The 13902-nt window shown below is 39.4% G+C and overlaps 1 long non-coding RNA gene across 4 annotated transcripts in view; it reads right to left on the reverse strand.

Annotated features, from left to right (window-relative positions):
- The window catches only part of LOC125454655 (uncharacterized), a 173643-nt gene that overhangs the window by 157111 nt on the left and 2630 nt on the right, over nucleotides 1-13902 (reverse strand). For 3 of the 4 annotated variants that reach the window (XR_007248069.1, XR_007248070.1, XR_007248071.1), the window contains exon 2: nucleotides 13222-13384. This is a non-coding gene — a long non-coding RNA (uncharacterized LOC125454655). Of the gene's footprint in view, nucleotides 1-12700; nucleotides 12795-13221; nucleotides 13385-13902 lie in introns of those variants that run through there. The other variant, XR_007248072.1, reaches the window with a different exon arrangement.

Below are 13902 nucleotides of genomic sequence, written 5' to 3' on the forward strand. Positions count from 1 at the left end.
TGTTTAATTCATGAATCCAAAACCCAGAAATGACTGTACCACCACTTGTGTTACAATTATAGAGAGAAGCTATTTCTGAAGGAGCCCACAACAAGATTATACAATTTAAAATAAGATCTAGAGCACTGGAGATGATATTGGAAAGTACTTTTTCATGTGAAAGGCATTGGAAATCTGCAACACTCTCAACTAAAATGCTGTCAAGTTACGTCAATTAAATACTTCAAAACTGAGTAAATTGTTAGGCCAGATACCTACAGTTGCAAAACTAAGCCAGAAAGCTGGAGTTAAGAAAGAGATCAGCCATGATTCATTTGAATAGTGAAGCAAACTCAAAAAGATACTATTCCTGTTCCTATTGCCAGTGATTACAGTTACATTTGCTAGATCCTAAACATGCAAAATTAAGATGTGACTTAACCACAGAGAGATGTGCTGTGAGAATCTCTGGAGGGAAGATCTCAGGAGTCACACTGGTTTGAGACCATATGACTTGTAAAACAGTGCCTTACAAATCTGCTCTACAACATTATCAGATGGTGTACTGTATGATATCAGTATATCTTAGACCAACTGGTTTAGTTTAAAAAAGGAAGTATTGTCTGTAACAAGCACAGAGAATGTTGGAAAAACTCAGGAGATCTGGCAGCATCTGTTGAGAGAGAAATAGAGTTAACGTTTCAAGTCCAGTAAGACCCTTCTCCAGGACTGAGCCCAATTCTGAAGAATCATACCAAAGAAAAGTATTAACTCTTCTTCATTAACTCTGTTTCTTTCTCTACAGATATTGCCAGAGCTGGCGAGTTTCTCCAGCACTCCAGATTTTTAGAATCTGAAGTATTTTGCCTTTATTTGAAGGATTGTCTGAAATCTTTAAATGCTTAAATATTGATCTCCGGACGAAGAGCTACATCCATGCATGGCAAGATACTGTGAAGAGCTATTAATGAGTAGAAGGCATGGAATTCTTGCCAGGCAGCACAAAGCAAATCTTAGAGTAACCATTATCACAGAATCACAGAACAGCACAATAAAGAAGGAAGATATTCAGTCCTTTGAGTTCATTAGAACTCTTTGAAAGAGCAATTTAAATGGTATTAGACCTCAGTTCTTTTCCCTTATCTTGCATTGTCATTATCCTTCAAGTAATTGTTCAGTTCTCCAAATTTACCTTTGAATCTAAATCCACCAACCTATCAGCCTTCGTATGCCAAATCCTAACCTAATTCTTATCATGCAAGAAGGTTTTTCTTCATGTCATCGCTAGTTCTTTTGCTCACCACTTTAAATCTGTGACGTCTCACTGTCGGCCCTTCAATCATTGGAAACAATTTTGTTTAGTACACTCTGCCTAAATCTCTAATGATTTTTAAAGCCTTCTCCACAACTCCTCTCAGTAAAATGAGTTAGAAATCTCTTAAATGAACCAGCATGACTAAAATAGGAATGCAGAAGTGCATAAAAGAGAAAACAGGAACAGGAGTAAATTGGACCATTATTTAATGGTTTATCTATTACAGTTCTAAGTTTCCACTTGTGGTTCCAATTATTTGATGCCCTTACCAAACAAGGATCTATCAATCTCAATCTTGAAAGTGGCAGTTATCTCAATATTCACAACTTTTAGTGCAGTCTTAGAATCCTATTACCTTTTTGAGTGAAAGAGTGCTTTCTGATGTCACTGTTGAATGGCATAACCCTAATTTTAATTGAATACCCCTTTGTTCTTGATATCCTATTAAAGGAAATATTACATTCATTCAAATTGTTTTATAATGTTAAACACCTTTACAGAACTTCCCTCAGCCTTCTATACTCAAACATTATGCATTATGCAAAAAATTATGGATTTAAATAATATTATTCATAATAAGCACTTGGACACCCCAAGCGCTTTACAAACAAGAAATGTTTTAATCTGTTGTACAAGATGTGGCCAAAATTTGTGCAAATCAAGATCTCACTACAGAACAAGAACACAAATACAAAGAGCAGAAGTAGGACATTCAGCCCCTCAATCTTGCTCCATTATTTAACAAGTTTATGGCTGTCTTGATTATGCCCTCAACTCTATTTTCCTGCCACACCACACTCTCCCCCCATATCCTTGATTTGATTGTTGATCAAAAAACTCAGTGTTGAATATATTCAATGATCCAGCTTCCACTGATACCTGATTAAGAGCATTTCACAGACTAACAAACCTCTGAGGATGAAAAATTCTCCTTATCTCCATCTAATCTAAGTCTAAGGAAATGGGTTAGCCATTTAGGACCGAAATGAGGAGAAATTTCTCCTTATCTCCAAGAGTGGTGAGCCTGTGGAATTCTCTGCCACAGAAAGTGATTGAGCCCAAAGTATTGAATGCTTTCAAAGAATAATTAGATATAGTTCTTAGGGCTGAAGGGATATAAGTGTATGGAGAGGAAGTAGGAACAGGATACTGAGTTGAATGATCAGATATGATCATATTAAATGGTGGAGCAGGCTCAAAGGGCTAAATGGCCCATTCTTGTTGTTATTTTCTATGTTTCTATGTTCCTTTCTAACATGGGAAACCCCTAATTTTCGAATTGTGTCTCCCAGATCTAAAGACGCCCACAAGGGGAAAACAATGTTCCACCATGAACTTTGTCAAGTCCCCAGAGCGTGTTATTTATGTTTCAAAATGATCAAACAATACAACCTCTCCTCATAAGACAACCCTGTCATTTCAGGAATCAGTTGAACGAATATTCCCTGAAATGTTTCTCATTCAATTTGTGCAAAACTTTCTTAAGGAGGTCAAAACTGTACAAATGATCCATATTGAGTCCCACCAAAAACATGTACAACTATTCAAACAATTCCCCACTTTTGTACTTGATGTCCCTTGCAATAAATGCCAGTATACCATTTGTCTCCCTAATTATTTGCTGAATGTGCATACTAATTTCATTTAATCCAAATACCAGCAACCCAGATCCTTCTGCACTGCAAAGTTCTGCATTCTATCTCCATTTAAATAATATATTGCCTTTCTATTCTCCCTTCCAAAATGGAGGGGTTCACACTTTCCTACCTTCTACTCCATCAACCACTCACATTCCATATTTGTATGCATTTGTGGACTATTTATCTCTTCCTAACAACTTACTGTTCTATTTTTCTTTATGTCATCAGAAAGTTAGCTAACATAGATTGGAAATCTTTAATCCAAGTCACTTACATTGGTTATAAGTAGTTAATTCACCAGCATTTAACCCTGTGGCATTCTACTAATCACAACCAATATCTTAATGATCCATTAATTCCTATTATCTGCTTCCTGATAGTTAACCAATTCTCCATCCATGCTGGTGAGTTACCACTACTCACACACACCATGAATTATTAACTTGTGTTGCAGTGACCTTTGAAGTGTTACTTTTTCAAATGTCTTTTGTAAACACATGCACACCATGTCCAGAGCTTCGCTTCTATCAACCTTGCTTGTTACTCACTCAAAAACTCCAATACATTTGTCAAACATGATTTCTCTTTAACATAATCATGCTGAATCTGTGTGACGTAATGACCAAATCATCACATTCGGTGGTATTGGTTGAGGGATAAACAGTGCCCAGGATACTGGGCAGAACTCACTGGCACTTCTTTAAAATGATGTCGTACTATAAGGAAGACTTGCGTTAAATCAGCGGACCTGTGTGGAATTCAAAAGAGGCAGCAAAGAAGGTAAAAGGAGCAGGAAGAGAGAAGAGGTCTCAGAAACACACAGACCAGCAGCAGAACTGCTTCAACGAAGTTGGTCTGGATGACAATGCGTATTGTTAATGCAGTTAACTCCAGCTCAAGCAATTCAAGCTTGGGGTGAATCCTGATGAAGGGTCCCAACCTGAAACATCAACTTTCCTGCACCACTGATGCTGCCTGACCTATTTGGGGTCTTTCAGCTTGAATAACTGGGGACACTATAGTGCATTCATGAGGCTGGGAGTTCCAGGCACAGCATTTTTCAGGAAGCAGCCAGCGCACAGTTTAAGAAAGGGTGGGCAGAGGTGGATTGGGTGACTGTCAGACAGATTAAGAGGACCAGACAGTGCATGTCACTCACAAACCATTTTTCAGCCTTGGAAAACAGTAAGAGACAAGGTTCCTTCATGAATCAAAGGCAGAACTAAGACTGTGAGTATTCAAGCTGATAATGAGGGAGGTAGATAAAGTTCAGAAGGGCAATAATGATCAGGAAATCATTACCAAGGGGAGTAGGTAGGTACTTCAGTGGCCAAAGATGTGACTCCAGGATGATATTTTGCCTCCTGGTGCAAGGTCAAGGATGTCATAAAAAGATTACATTTTGTGGATATGCAGACCAAGATCCCTCTGATCTTCAGTACTTTCCAAAGAGTTACCACTCATAATGTAATCCTTTGCTTTGTGCACTTTTGAAATATGTTTTTCTAGGCTAAATTCCATTTGCCACTGTTCTACTCCACAGAAGTGTATAAGATTATATGGAACATAGAATGGTTGGATAGGAAGGATTTTTTTACCATTAGTAGAGAGGTCATTAATCAGGGAGCATAGATTTATGCTAAGAGAATGAAGGCTAGAAATAGAGTTTAAGAGAAATCTCTCTTGAAGTGTGGGGAGGGGGGATGGTGAATAGCCAAAGATTGCAGTCTGTGTTTGAACCAATGAAATAGGAAAAAAGAGAAATTAGTTTCTGTGAGCAGAATTTAGGGAGTTAAGTAGGAAATTGAAAAGGGGATTTTAAAGTACTAATCTCCAGTACCATTTCGTAGTGAGTATAGGAAATCAGGTGTACAGCAGATGAATGTGTGCTGATGTTCACTATAATGGTACAGGAAGAAGGGAATGAGATTTCTAAGGCACTGGAACCATTTCTGGGGGTGGAGGGACCTGATCAATTTTGACTGATTAAATCTGAAAAGTGATTGGAAGCAACATTCTCATGACAGGATTGCTAATGCTGTATGGGTGGATTTAAGTCAACATCCTCACTAATTGAGAAGGGAGAGAAGCTGAGGTGGAAGATAGCTTGGATGGATCATCAAATGAGACCATATAGATCAAAGTAAAAAACACAAAAGGACAACCACGTTGTCTGATGCACACTATCTCCAAAACTGCCTGGAAGAGACAGAGAATCACATATATAATCAAATATTCAGAAATGTCAGAATAATAAGGCAGAACTGGTAGGGATTTTAATTACCCAAATATTAGCTGTGATAGTCTTAGCTTGCAATGTAGGGAGGGAGCAAAATTCTTAAATTGTTTCCAGGAGAACTTTTTTTAGCCAGTTCATAGAAAGCCCAGTAAGGCAGCTTTGGACCTAATTTTTGAAAATAAGCTCAGGCAGGTGAATACATACCAGTTGGGAAGTATTTTGAAAATACTGACCATAGCACGGTTAAATATGGGATGGTTATCAAAAAGATCAGAATGGGCCAAGAATAAATGTTCGAAATTGAGGAAGGGCTAAAACTACTAAGAAAAATGGGCTGGGAACACCTACTTGCAGATAAAACTGTGTCAGAGCAGTGGGACGTATTCAAGGAGAAAATAGCCAGATTACAGGGCATATATGTTCTTGTGCAGGGATAGTGTGGGACCAAGAAAGGAGAACCCTGAATGTTGAAGGACATAAAGGGATTAGGATTAAGGGGAAAATGGCAGTTACAGAGGGTTCAATACTGTAGAGTCCTCAGAAAAGTATGGGGGAACCTAGTAAAATAAATTAGGAAAGCAAAGTAAGTATCTGAGAAAACACTGGTGGTAGAATAAAGGAAAACACAAAAGATCTTTTTAGCATATATGAAAAACAGGAGAATAACTAAAAGAAAATCCAGGCCCATCACAGACAATAAAATAATGATCAAAAGCAAGGAAGAAAATAAACTATGAGGTTACGCTTGCAAGCATCAAGACAAAGCTTCAATTAAATGAATAGCAAGGAAGACAGAAGCTAAAGTAAACATAGGCTTGTTAGAGAATGAAGCTGAGGAAATAATTGTGGGTAACTAGGAAATGTCAGCAGTTGAATAAATGCTTTGCATTAATCTTTACAGCAGAAAACATTAATTGCCTTCCAAAATTACTAAATATTCAAGGGATAAGGAAGAAGGAGAAATACATACAATAACTATCACTAGAGAAAACATGCTAGAGAACCTTTTGGGGCTAAAGGCCAATATGGTTCCTGCACCTGATGGGATGCATCCTAGGACATTAAAGGAAGTAGGTAATGGGTGCACTGGTTGTAATCTTCCAGGAGTCTTTATATTTTGGAGAAGTCCCACAGGATTGGAAACCATCAATGTAACACCTTTATTTAAATAGGAAAGGAAACAAAAACCAGGTAACTACAGGCGGTTTGCTTAATGTTTGTTACTGGGAAAATGCAATAATTTGTTTTAAAAGATGCCATAAAGAGCATTTAGAAGTGTAAATTACAATCAAGCAGAGTCAACACAAATTATGAAGGGGAAATCAAGGCTTACAAATTTACTAGAATTCTTTGAGAAAATAACAAGCAGATTGGTTAAATGAGAAGCAACACATTTAGATTTTCAGAAGGCATTTGATAAAGTAATAGCCCATGATGTGTGAGATAGTATATTAGCAGGGATGGAGGAGTGGCTGATTAATAGAAGATAGGAAGCTGGGATTTGATGATGGCAACTTGTACCTAGTGGTATCAGTGCTGGGACTGCAATTAAAACAATATATATTCATGGCTTGGATGTTGAATGTGAATGCACTATAGCCAAATTTGCGGATAACACAAAAATAGGTGGAAGGCAAACAGTGAGGATAACACAAAGAGGCTGCAGAGAGGTGTGGACAGTTTAAGTGAGTATTGGCAGATGGAATAAAATGTGAGGTTATGAATTTGGCAGGAAGAATAGAGGAGCTAAATATTATTTAAATGGAGAAAGGCTGCAGAAAGCTACAAAACAGAGAATTGGGAGTCCTCATCCATGAATCATGAAAAGCTAACATTCGAGTTCAGCAGTTAAAAGGGAAGGCAATTGGAATGTTGCCATTTATCTCAAAGGGAATAGAGTATAAAAGTAGGGAAGTTTTGCTAAAACAATTCAAGGTACTAGTCAGATCCTAGTTGGAATATTGTGGACAGTTACGTATTCCTTATATAAGGATAGATCTACTGCACTGGTGGGAGTCTAGAAAAGGCTCACTAGGCTGATACCAGATGTGGACGGACTGTCTTATGAGAAGACGTTGAATTAGTTGGATCTGTACTCAGTGGAGTATGGAAAAATGAGAGGTGACCTTATTAAAACATGCCAGATTCTTAGAGGACTTCATACAGAAGATGTGCAGAGGTTATTTCCCCTTTTTGGGAGAATTTAGGACCAGAAGGCATAGTTTCAAAATAAATGATTGCACATTCAAGACAGAGATGAGGAAGAACATCTTCTCTCACATTGTTGTGAATCTGTGGAATTCTTTACTGCAGAGTATTGTTGAGGATGAGTCACTAGGTATACTCAAGAGGTAGACAGATTTTTAATCAGTAAGAGAATCAATAATTGCAGGAAAAAGTGGATATGATGATTATCAGATCAGCCACGATCTAATTGAATGGCAGAGCAGGCTTGATGGGCTGAATGGCCTATTTCTACTCTTATGTCTGAAGACATTAATCTGTGTGCAGACTGAGCAGATGTGGGCACTGACCTCAATAAATACTTTGCCACCGTACTTACATTGAAAAGGGCCAATGCAGCTAGAGACATCATGGTGGAGGACTGTAATAGATGAGAAGGAAAATATGAGAGGCAGAGAGACATAGAGAAAGAGAGAGAGAGAGAGAAAGAGAAGAGGTACGAGTAGGTTTGGGAGGCTTAAATGTAGAAAAAAACTGCAGGTCCAGATGAAATGTATCCTGGCCATTGGGGGCAGCATAGGAGGAGATATCAGGGCCCCGGCATTATTTTCAAATTATCTCTGGCAACCGGTAAGGCCACAGAACAGTGCTAATATCATTTTTCTATTTAAAACAGAAGCTAATAATAGATTAGGAAATTGCCAGCCAATCAGTCTGACCTTGGAACACAGAAGTTGCTGAAAAAGTTCAGCAGGTCTGGCAGTATCTGTTTCTCTGAACTGGGAGAGTAGGAACTGCAGATGCTGGAGAATCTGAGATAACAAGGTGTAGAGCTGGATGCACACAGCAAACCAAGCAGCATCAGAGGAGCAGGAAAGCTGATGTTTCGGGCCTAGACCCTTCTTCATTTTTCTGAAGAAGTGTGTTCATCCAGCTCTACACCTTGTTATCTCTGTTCCTCTGAACTGTTCTGAGGAAGAATCACCAGACCCAAAACATTAATTCTGATTTCTCTTCACAGATCCTGCCAGACCTGCTGAGCTTTTCCAACAACTTTGGCTTTTGTTTCTGATTTACAGCACCTGCAGTTCTTTCAGTTTTATTTAGTCTAACCTTGGTATTGGAAAAGATATTAGAAAGAATTCTGAACATACCTGCACATGAAAACCTGTGGATTAGTCAAGTATAATCAGCAGAGATTTGTTAAGAGAAGTTCATGTTTCAAAATGTTGTTTGAATTTCTTTTTTGAGGGAATTAACCATGAGTGTTAATGAATGTTAATACATTTGATCTAGTTTCTGAGGACTTTGGCTGGCTTTTGAGAAGGTTGTTTATGCCAGACTGGTTAAGGAAGTAAAAGAGTCGATGGGAGCCAAGTCAATGAGATATGTAGATCCAAAGTTGTCTGGAAGTCAGGACATTAATGGTGATATCACAGAGATGTTAGATAAAAAAGTGTAGAGCTGGATGAACACAGCAGGCCCAGCAGCATCTCAGGAGCACAAAAGCTGACATTTCGGGCCTAGACCCTTCATCAGAGAGGGGGATGGGGAGAGGGTTCTGGAATAAATAGGGAGAGAGGGGGAGACGGACCGAAGATGGAGAGAAAAGAAGATAGGTGGAGAGGAGTGTATAAGTGGAGAGGTAGGGAGGAGATAGGTCTGTCCAGGGAAGACAGACAGGTCAAGGAGGTGGGATGAGGTTAGTAGGCAGGAAATGGAGGTGCGGCTTGAGATGGGAAGAAGGGATGGGTGAGAGAAAGAACAGGTTAGGGAGGCAGAGACAGGCTGGGCTGGTTTTGGGATGGGGATAGGGGATGAGCTGGGCTGGTTGTGTGATGCAGTGGGGGGAAGGGACAAACTGGGCTGGTTGTGGGATGCGGTGGGGGAAGGGGAGATTTTGAAGCTGGTGAAGTCCACATTGATACCATTGGGCTGCAGGGTCCCCAAGCGGAATATGAGTTGCTGTTCCTGCAACCCTTGGGTTGTATCCTTGTGGCACTGCAGGAGGCTTAATATGGACCACTCTCTCCATGAGTCCCTTGTTCGCTCCAGACTGCCCTCCAACCCCACCACACCTGGCACCTTCCCCTGCAACCACAGGAAGTGCTACACTTGCCCCCACACCTCCTCCCTCAACCCCATCCCAGGCCCCAAGATGACTTTCCATATTAAGCAGAGATTCACCTGCACATCCGCCAATGTGGTATACCGTATCCATTGTGCGCAGTGTGGCTTCCTCTACATTGGGGAAACCAAGCGGAGGCTTGGGGGCCACTTTGCAGAACACCTCCACTCGGTTCGCAATAAACAACTGCACCTCCCAGTCGTGAACTATTTTAACTCCCCCTCCCAGTCTTCAGATGACATGTCCATCATGGGCCTCATGCAGTGCCACAAGGATGCCACCCGAAGGTTGCAGGAACAGCAACTCATATTCCGCTTGGGAACCCTGCAGCCCAATGGTATCAATGTGGACTTCATCAGCTTCAAAATCTCCCCTTCCCCCACCACATCCCACAACCAGCCAAGTTCGTCCAGTTGTGGAAGCAAGGTCATTGGGGTCATTTAAGAGACTGCTGGACATGCATATGGTTACAGAAATTTGAGGGTGCATACATGAGGATCAATGGTCGGCACGACATTGTGGGCTGAAGGGCCTGTTCTGTGCTGTACTGTTCTATGTTCTATGTTCTATGTTCTAATACACTTGGAGCAGACACAAGGCAAAAGATTACATTATAAATATTAGGACTTTGGAAAATACTGAAGATCAGAGGGACCTTGAAGACCACAGATTCCTGTGAGTAGCAGGGCAGGTAGATAAAGTCATTAGCAAGGCCTATGGGATGCTTGTCTCTATTAGCTGAGGCATAGAATACAACTGCAGGGACATTTTACTGAAACTACATAAAATACTGGTTTCGTCACTGCTGCAGTACTACATGCAGTTCTGGTCATTACATTATTGAAATGATGCAATTCCACCTGAGAAGATGCACAGTAGATTTACCAGGATACTGCCTAGGCTAAAGCTTCTGAGATATGAAGTGAAATTGCATAGGCTGGGATTGTTTTACTTGGAGCACCAAAGGTTATGAGGGAGCTTGATAGAGGTGTATAAAATTGATGGACATAGATAAGCTGGATGAGAGGGTATGTTTTTTCCATCAATAGAGTAATCAATAACCAGGGTGCATAGGTTCAAGGCAAGAGGTGGAAGGTTAAACAGAAAGTTGGGGGAAATCTTTTTCTCCCACAAAGATTTTGCAGTTCAGAACTCACTCGGAAAGCAGTTGGCTGAGTTTGAAACTCTTACACCATTTAAGTAGTATTGACATATTCACTTGAATTGTCATTGTCTCCAGGGCAAAGGCCAAGAGTTGAAAAATTGTGTTACTGTAGTCAGATCTTGTAGACCAGCATGGACATAAGCTGAATGACCTCCTCTGTGCAGTAAATGTGAGTCTATATAAAGCTTATTATAGTTGTTAGATATCTCACAGTACTTTCCAGATTATGCAATACTTTTGAGGTATTGGCACAGCTGTAATTTCTGAAAATATAAAAGCCAATTTGAGTGCAGCAAGTTCCCACAAACATGTTAGCGACCAGATAACCCATTTTTGTAATGTTGATTGGGGAGAAATATTTGGGATACACAGGAATAAAGTATTTTTATGCCCACCAGAGAATGCCTTGATTTAACATCTGCTCAGGAAAATACCACCTCCAATTTTACAGAATTTTTCCGTACTGCCTAGGAGTGTCTCAGTACATCTTCACACTCAGAATTCAGATTGATACAATGTGTTCTTCATAATTTAGAGCTTGAAACTCTGGTGATATTCTGGTGAATTAGTGTTACACACTCTGAAGAATTAATGTACTATTTCTGAGATGTACTGCCCAAAACTGAACACAGAAAGGTTTTGTGGATAATCTAATGAGATGTATAGACACATGAAAAATAAGTACTGTTATAGCTGGAAATAAAAGCAACTTCTGTGCAAGTACAAAAGTGAGGTCGGCAGGCTCTTGTGGTGCAATAGTAGTGTCCCTATCACTGAGCAAGAGTGTTCTATCTGCTCCAAAGTTGTGCCATTATACACCTAAATATGTTGATCATAAATATCTTTGTATGAAGTTAGTAATAAATATAACTTTTAAGTGCAGATGTGAAAATCAAATAGTCAATGCTATGAAAAAGACTGGACATTTTCTAAGTTACAATAAAAAAAAGCTGTGCAGTAGAAGTTTAGCGAAAAGATCTTAACAGGAACACAAGAAAATAAAGACTAAGACGCTGAATGAAAGGAGAAAAAAGTCATATGTGGGCAAAACGTTCAGAAGTCATATTGAACATAGTATGTTCAGACTGGAGATATGCAGTGAACATCATTATTTGAAAGTCTACACTTTAAATTCAGGTAGGCATTTTTAGATGGACCACATGCTGTACTGCAGCACATGTTTGTAGCAGTATCCTAGAATGGAGGATGTGTAAAAAAGATCCAGAAATGGCAACGGGCTCTCTATCTACTGCCACAGGGATGTTGGTAAGAAACTCTATTAATGGAACAAACGAAAACCAAGAGCTTTTTATTTTAACAGCATGGAAAAAGTCCCTTCAGCTCATTGTGTCTGTGCAGGTCGTCCAGCATCTATGGAATCTAATCCCACTTTCCAGCACTTGGCCTTGTAGCCTTGCTATGCATTTTAAGTATTCATCTAAATTCTTCTCAAGGGTTCCTTCCTCTGCAGCTCTTCTGGGAAGTGAGCTCCAGATACCCAACAAATTCTGTATGGAAAAAGTATTTTTGCCTGAAATCCTCTCTAAACCTTTTGATCCTTACCTTAAAACTGTGCCTGTTGATTAATGGCCCTTTAACTCTGTATGAAAAACTTTCTGTCTATATACCTTATCTATCCCTCTCATAACTTTGTACATCTTAATCAGGTCTCCCCTCCTCTCTGCTTTAAGGAAAACGACCCCAATCAATCCCTTTGTAGCTAAACTACCCCAGCCAGACAATATCCTGTTGAATCTCATAATCACCCTCTCTGGTGTGATCATATCTTTCTAATAGTATGACAACCATAGCTATACACAGTTCTCTAGCTGTGGCCTAACTAATGTTATGTACAACTCTATGATAAAACTCCATTTATCATGAATGGAGTCACACACAAATAAAAGCTGCCTAGAGACTATTCTCTGTCCAAAAGGTTGATTTGATATTCTTAATTTTATCTAGAATTCTATTCTTATTCACCCACTCTCAAAATGTATCAAAGATTATATTCCATGTAAGAAGATTGACACTTGTACAATTAGTTGCACTGTCTCACTGGTTTCACTTTTATTTTTATTTTTCCAAGTTCTTTTTCGTTTTCATTCTTGCCCAGTCCCTGCATAGATAGAAGTGAGTGCGCACTGTGTACAAATAAGAATGAACAGTTTTAATGTGGAAGAGGGGCATTTTCTGCTTATTAATTTTTAAATATAATTATTAAGAAATGTGAGGTGCTTCTTCTTCATGCACTTATTGTCACAGTGAAATTCGGGTAGTATGGGTTAGGGAAATTTGCCAATTTCAGAAGACACCTTTCTGCTTTTCAAATGACATTTAGTGTATTAATTATTTGTCACAATGAGAATTATACTTAGACAGTAGAAGTGTTGGTCTTGAAGAAGAGGCACATCCGTAGGTGATATATTTAAAGGAAAAATATTTACAAATTAAGTTGCCAATATATTTTGAGTAGATCCATTATGATTCAATAGGTCAAACCATCTCAAACTTGCGGCAATCGAGAATCCAAACGTTCCTTACATTGGACCTCGAAATCAAACTGGGTACCTTTTGCCTTTATAAAGTCACTGCTGGGAGAACAAACACGTCTTCACGCAGAACTCCATTGGAAGTCGTGTGATAGTCTTTAATCCACATTCGAATTCGATCAGGGACTGGAAAGGGCATTTTTTGGTCATTGCACGTGGGCCACGATGAAGGACCAGAAGGCCTACAAATTAAGATCATGAAAACTATGATTGTAATTGTTTCCCGATTCATGTTCCATGCACCCCTATGTTAAATGTTTTTAACAGGTTTTCTGTGAAAGTAAAACATATTTTGTCAGCGTGCAATGTAACTTTCAAGGTGATCAGCGAAAATCCATTAAATACAGAGCATAGGGTATTTTCAAGAGGCAGATTCGAATGGCCTTTTCATAACCGAGCGAAGCATAATAAAGCAATAGAAATAAAGTCGATCTGCTGAGGTGTTTTGCTTTTATTTTAAATCAGACACCGGGAAGCAATACAACGGACATGAACAAGTTGAAGTCTATGGCTGCTAGTCGCAAGCACCTGTAGAGTATTATAAATCCCAACTGAATAAATAACCCGGAGTCCCGAGACACCGACTATAGTAAGCAAAGTCAATGTATGTTGCTCTGATTTTAAACGTATGAATACAGAATTCCTATAACGCCGGTCTAGCAGTAGTTGACGATGCATGGGGGAGAGACGTAAACCTTAA

This window comes from Stegostoma tigrinum, chromosome 9 (assembly GCF_030684315.1).
Source record: "Stegostoma tigrinum isolate sSteTig4 chromosome 9, sSteTig4.hap1, whole genome shotgun sequence".
NCBI classification, from domain to species: Eukaryota; Metazoa; Chordata; class Chondrichthyes; order Orectolobiformes; family Stegostomatidae; genus Stegostoma; species Stegostoma tigrinum.